Source organism: Oncorhynchus mykiss, chromosome 29 (genome assembly GCF_057628025.1).
Source record: "Oncorhynchus mykiss isolate SJ-2025 chromosome 29, ASM5762802v1, whole genome shotgun sequence".
Lineage (NCBI taxonomy): Eukaryota > Metazoa > Chordata > Actinopteri > Salmoniformes > Salmonidae > Oncorhynchus > Oncorhynchus mykiss.
The window spans coordinates 22,780,001-22,787,066 of NC_143050.1; the positions used below are offsets into that span (position 1 = coordinate 22,780,001).

Below are 7,066 nucleotides of genomic sequence, written 5' to 3' on the forward strand. Positions count from 1 at the left end.
CCTCCATTTTCATTTCAACACTCATTTTGTACACAGAAATTACTTCCAGAGAAATGTCAGTTTGCCCACTTAAGGTTTTACATACGTTCTATGGCACCCAATAGCAATACACTGCCAATATACTGTACATTAATTATTTTCCTCAGACTGAATGCAAATGCAGCAAGAAGCATGACATAAAATGTATTGCTACTTTGCTATTGTAAAGGAACACATTGAGATTGTAAACAAATTATGAAGGTGAACTATTTTCCAGGTTTTTGTGCACTTAATATATATTTGTACAGAAAATGATTCAGTGTTTTGTAGAGACTGACTATAGTTAATGACTTTGTATGTTTTGTGCTTTGTTTACTGATTATGTACTACTTAATGTACAATGTATCCTATTTGTATCAAAATATCTTCCAGAGAACTGAAGATGAAATACTTGTTCTATACATGTTTTATTCAGTACCCCAAATCATTCAGCTGGCTTTTTCAAATTATAATTCAAATGAACATTTACTACTTTAACACATTACCATAAACCTGAAGCTGGATATGTTTACATTAAATAACATTTTATAATTAACTAGGCAAGTCAGTTAAGAACAAATTCTTATTTACAATGACGGCCTACCCCGGCCAAACCTGGACGACGCTGAGCCAATTGCGCGCCGCCCTATGGGACACCCAATCACAGCCGGATGTAATACAGCCTGGATTCATACCAGGGACTGTAGTGATGCCTCTTGGACTGAGATGCAGTGCCTTAGACCGCTGTGCCACCTTTTCATGCAGTTGTGCTTTTTCTCCATCAGAAGCGTTCCCTCGTTCTGGAAGAGGGCTTCATTAAAAAGCCATTAACGGGTCGTGATGCAGCAGATGACCCTTCCATCTGTTATGCTTATACATATCTGAAGGACCTACCTCTTCCACTAGGGTGTTTTGTTACCCAGCACATTGGTCACTGTGTATTCACCGACTCATAGATGGGGATGTTTCATTTCACTTTCACTGAGCCATGCTTTAGAGAAGTTAACGCACAACGCCCACAAAAGGAAAGGGAATTGCCAGGGAACACATAAAACGAGCGTACTCTTTGTCAAACATTCTTTTCGGAGGAAAATTACAGACAGAGTGATTTATTCTATTTCTTCAAAAAGATCCATTATGTAAAACAAAGATTGAAGATATAGATCAAGGATTGTGTATTGACGATGGTCAGTCAGGTATACTGTTGCCTTGGTGATGGATTGATGTTGTAAAGAAATACACATACAAATACATATAACTGTATAAAGTTGCTGCAGTTGAAAAACATAATACACATTTGCACATATAAACTTGCCAGGATTACTGTATATAGTGTTCCTTGTGGAGAAGACATGTGGCTGGGAAGAATACTAAGCATACTGTGATGGATGTCAGATGATGCTACTGTACTGTATATGAGGTGTCTTATAGACCATTTCTTCACTCTCTCTCACTCTGTTCACACAGCCTATTAGAATTGACTTGGCCTTAAGCCCAGAGAGAGAAGCACATTGACTTCATTAGCTCGTCCTCAGTCAGACTCACAGCACAACATCATGCTGCATTTGTCACAGGTGGTGAACATGGTTAAAGAGAGAATCCTGGGTGAACCCACGGGAGCCTGGGGCAGGCAGACAGGCACATGTGCACACACTCAGCAAAGACACGTGCATGCACGCTGACGCTCTCTCTCTTCTGTATGAACTGTTAAAGGCTCAGTGCAGTCAAAAACATGATTTCCTGTGTTTTATATATATTTCCAAACTATGAGGTTGGAACATTACTGTGAAATGGTAGAAATTTGGATTATTCCCTTTCAGTGAAAGAGCTGTTTGAAAAGATTGCCGGATATTTCAGCCTGTTTTGGCGGGATGGCATTTTGGCTAGCCTGGTGACATCTCCAGGCGGTAAATGAGTTAATAGAGCAATAAGAAAGAGATTTCCAAACCTCTCTGCCAATAGCAGCTAGTTTTCAGTTTTCCCCTCCCCACTAAGACCACTCGGCAGGAGAAATGGCTCTTTGCTAAGAAGCTATTTTTGTTTCTTTTTGACTATTTTAATTGAAATAATCACAGTAAGGTACTTTGTAACCCATAAATGGTTTGATATTGAGATAAAAACGGCCGCATTGGATCTTAAAGCTCTATAGAGCGTTAGGTGCTCCTGCTATTTTAACCTTCAACCCAAAGTGTCGTATCTCTGTGAGTTCCATGTCACTCAGGTAGTTGTTTGCGATCTGTCTTTTCCCAGGTCTCGGGTCCTGTCCCCATGCTTCTCTACAGCCTGGAGCCCTCTGAATGATTTCCCTTCACTGGCCCTGTCTGGGCAGAGCACAACCCTCAGCGGCAGAATAATTGGTTCAGAAAAAGGTATCCCTGCTGGTATCACTGTGACTTACTCTGTCTCTCTTCAGGTCGCTCCTCTCTCTCTCGCTCTGTCTCTCTATCTCTCTTCCTCTCCTCTCTCCTTGTCTCTCTGTTTCAGTGTCTCTCTGCATTATGCCTGGCTGCGTGGCACACATTTCCTCTCAGCTGAAAGCTTGTCAAGCAACACCTCTCTCAGTTAATGCCTGATCTGCTCACATCTCACAATCACTAATGAAGTGTCTCTGCCATTAAAGGTCAGCTTGTTGCCATCTGCCACCCACCACCATGACATTCCTTTAGCTTCTGACTGGACAGGAGGAGGACAGAGAGTGGTACATCCTGATTGGACAGGAGGAGGACAGAGAGTGGTACATCCTGATTGGACAGAGGGAGGACAGAGAGTGGTACATCCTGATTGGACAGGGGGAGGACAGAGAGTGGTACATCCTGATTGGACAGGGGGAGGACAGAGTGGTACATCCTGATTGGACAGAGGGAGGACAGAGAGTGGTACATCCTGATTGGACAGGAGGAGGACAGAGAGTGGTACATCCTGATTGGACAGAGGGAGGACAGAGAGTGGTACATCCTGATTGGACAGGGGGAGGACAGAGAGTGGTACATCCTGATTGGACAGGAGGAGGACAGAGAGTGGTACATCCTGATTGGACAGGGGGAGGACAGAGTTGTACATCCTGATTGGACAGAGGGAGGACAGAGAGTGGTACATCCTGATTGGACAGGAGGAGGACAGAGAGTGGTACATCTTGATTGGACAGGGGGAGGACAGAGAGTGGTACATCCTGATTGGACAGAGGGAGGACAGAGAGTGGTACATCCTGATTGGACAGAGGAAGGACAGAGAGTGGTACATCCTGATTGGACAGAGGGAGGACAGAGAGTGGTACATCCTGATTGGACAGAGGGAGGACAGAGAGTGGTACATCCTGATTGGACAGAGGGAGGACAGAGAGTGGTACATCCTGATTGGACAGAGGGAGGACAGAGAGTGGTACATCCTGATTGGACAGAGGGAGGACAGAGAGTGGTACAGCCTGATTGGACAGGGGGAGGACAGAGAGTGGTACATCCTGATTGGACAGGAGGAGGACAGAGAGTGGTACATCCTGATTGGACAGAGGGAGGACAGAGAGTGGTACATCCTGATTGGAAAGAGGGAGGACAGAGAGTGGTACATCCTGATTGGACAGAGGGAGGACAGAGAGTGGTACATCCTGACTGGACAGGAGGAGGACAGAGAGTGGTACATCCTGATTGGACAGGAGGAGGACAGAGAGTGGTACATCCTGATTGGACAGGAGGAGGACAGAGAGTGGTACATCCTGATTGGACAGGAAGAGGACAGAGAGTGGTACATCCTGATTGGACAGGAGGAGGACAGAGAGTGGTACATCCTGATTGGACAGAGGGAGGACAGAGTGATACATCCTGATTGGACAGGAGGATGACAGAGAGTGGTACATCCTGATTGGACAGGGAGAGGACAGAGTGGTACATCCTGATTGGACAGAGGGAGGACAGAGAGTGGTACATCCTGATTGGACAGAGGGAGGACAGAGAGTGGTACATCCTGATTGGACAGGGGGAGGACAGAGTGGTACATCCTGATTGGACAGAGGGAGGACAGAGAGTGGTACATCCTGATTGGACAGAGGGAGGACAGAAAGTGGTACATCCTGATTGGACAGAGGGAGGACAGAGAGTGGTACATCCTGATTGGAAAGGAGGAGGACAGAGAGTGGTGCATCCTGATTGGACAGGAGGAGGACAGAGAGTGGTACATCCTGATTGGACAGAGGGAGGACAGAGAGTGGTACATCCTGATTGGACAGAGGGAGGACAGAGAGTGGTACATCCTGATTGGACAGAGGGAGGACAGAGAGTGGTACATCCTGATTGGACAGAGGGATTACAGAGAGTGGTACATCCTGATTGGACAGAGGGAGGACAGAGAGTGGTACATCCTGATTGGACAGAGGGAGGACAGAGAGTGGTACATCCTGATTGGACAGAGGGAGGACAGAGAGTGGTACATCCTGATTGGACAGAGGGAGGACAGAGAGTGGTACATCCTGATTGGACAGGAGGAGGACAGAGAGTGGTACATCCTGATTGGACAGGGGGAGGACAGAGAGTGGTACATCCTGATTGGACAGGAGGAGGACAGAGAGTGGTACATCCTGATTGGACAGAGGGAGGACAGAGAGTGGTACATCCTGATTGGACAGAGGGAGGACAGAGAGTGGTACATCCTGATTGGACAGGAGGAGGACAGAGAGTGGTACATCCTGACTGGACAGGAGGAGGACAGAGAGTGGTACATCCTGATTGGACAGGAGGAGGACAGATAGTGGTACATCCTGATTGGACAGGAGGAGGACAGAGAGTGGTACATCCTAATTGGACAGGAGGAGGACAGAGAGTGGTACATCCTGATTGGACAGGAGGAGGACAGAGAGTGGTACATCCTGATTGGACAGAGGGAGGACAGAGTGGTACATCCTGATTGGACAGGAGGAGGACAGAGAGTGGTACATCCTGATTGAACAGGGGGAGGACAGAGGTGTACATCCTGATTGGACAGAGGGAGGACAGAGAGTGGTACATCCTGATTGGACAGAGGGAGGACAGAGAGTGGTACATCCTGATTGGACAGGGGGAGGACAGAGTGGTACATCCTGATTGGACAGAGGGAGGACAGAGAGTGGTACATCCTGATTGGACAGAGGGAGGACAGAGAGTGGTACATCCTGATTGGACAGAGGGAGGACATAGAGTGGTACATCCTGATTGGACAGGAGGAGGACAGAGAGTGGTACATCCTGATTGGACAGGGGGAGGACAGAGTGGTACATCCTGATTGGACAGGGGGAGGACAGAGAGTGGTACATCCTGATTGGACAGGGGGACGACAGAGAGTGGTACATCCTGATTGGACAAGGGAGGACAGAGAGTGGTACATCCTGATTGGACAGGAGGAGGACAGAGAGTGGTACATCCTGATTGGACAGGGGGAGGACAGAGTGGTACATCCTGATTGGACAGAGGGAGGACAGAGAGTGGTACATCCTGATTGGACAGAGGGAGGACAGAGAGTGGTACATCCTGATTGGACAGAGGGAGGACAGAGAGTGGTACATCCTGATTGGACAGGAGGAGGACAGAGAGTGGTACATCCTGATTGGACAGGGGGAGGACATAGTGGTACATCCTGATTGGACAGGGGGAGGACAGAGAGTGGTACATCCTGATTGGACAAGGGAGGACAGAGAGTGGTACATCCTGATTGCTATCACTCTCCTTTACCCAGCCCTCCACTCTATCACTCTCCTTTACCCAGCCCTCCACTCTATCACTCTCCTTTACCCAGCCCTCCACCCTATCACTCTCCTGCCCCAACCCTCCACCCTATCACTCTCCTTTACCCAGCCCTCCACCCTATCACTCTCCTTTACCCAGCCCTCCACCCTTTCACTCTCCTTTACCCAGCCCTCCACCCTATCACTCTCCTGCCCCCAGCCCTCCACCCTATCACCCTCCTGCCCCCAGCCCTCCACCCTATCACTCTCCTGCCCCCAGCCCTCCACCCTATCACTCTCCTGCCCCCAGCCCTCCACCCTATCACTCTCTTGCCCCCAGCCCTCCACCCTATCACTCTCTTGCCCCCAGCCCTCCACCCTTTCACTCTCCTGCCCCCAGCCCTCCACCCTATCACTCTCCTGCCCCCAGCCCTCCACCCTATCACTCTCCTGCCCCCAGCCCTCCACCCTATCACTCTCCTGCCCCCAGCCCTCCAACCTTTATTATTATTCTCCTGCACTTCCAATGTTCTACCATTCCCCCAAACTCTTATGTCGGGTACCTTGAGTCAAATTTATTTTTGAACCTTCCTGGCACCTTGCTGCAGATTTGAGAAAGGCAGCTCCTCCACCTAAGAGCCTCTTGTTGGGGCCATCAAGTGCCATTAAACTAAAGAGAGAACTTCTCTGTGCCAGACAATTATCCTCAGCTATTGTTTCGCCGTATTCTGAAGTTGTGCTGTGTTTTCAGTGTGATTGTGTACAGCCATAGGAGGGTTGAGCGACAGTGTCATCATCGATAAGAATTTCCCTTCAGATATGAATGACTGTGCAATACCTTTCTCAAGTTTGCTTTGTTGATTTTTGTCCATAGGTCAGTTGTTGTGCAACAGGTGAGTTGAATGACCTGGTAGCATTTGTGGCTACACAAAACAACTTGTGCCTTATGTCTTTTTTTTCATTATTCCCTACATGTAAACTCTTTATTATTAATGAAAACCTCCATCTATAGTAATGGTCATGAATGTTAATGGTATGGATGTTATGATCATTTCTGTATTATATATGTTCACTGTCCCCACCAACCCCAAATGATGCAGTAGCTTTCCCGCAGTCCAATGACCAAATCACGCTATAGTGGCCTCACGGGTGGAATGTTACTCATATCTTTCAGAATTTCAGAATTCATCATATTTTTATTTATTTATTTTTATGCTGAAAATCAGGTGTTTCTATGTCAAACTGTTTTGTTATATTTCAGTCTTCTGTGATGTATATTAAGTGTAATATTGGGATGCAAACTCAAAATTGAGTACATTCCAACTCTATATCTGACATGGTACACGTCTTCTTTTTTAAAGC

At 47.3% G+C, this 7,066-nt stretch overlaps 1 protein-coding gene across 2 annotated transcripts in view; it reads left to right on the forward strand.

Annotated features, from left to right (window-relative positions):
- Positions 1-2,894, forward strand: part of LOC110509868 (uncharacterized) — a 57,191-nt gene extending 54,297 nt beyond the window's left edge. Inside the window, exons 11-12 of one of the 2 annotated variants that reach the window (XR_016493284.1) lie at positions 2,269-2,387; positions 2,639-2,749. The gene's annotated coding sequence lies outside the window, so the exon portion shown is untranslated. Of the gene's footprint in view, positions 1-2,268 lie in introns of both variants that reach the window. The other variant, XM_090226811.1, reaches the window with a different exon arrangement.
- Positions 2,895-7,066: the final 4,172 nt, after the last annotated feature.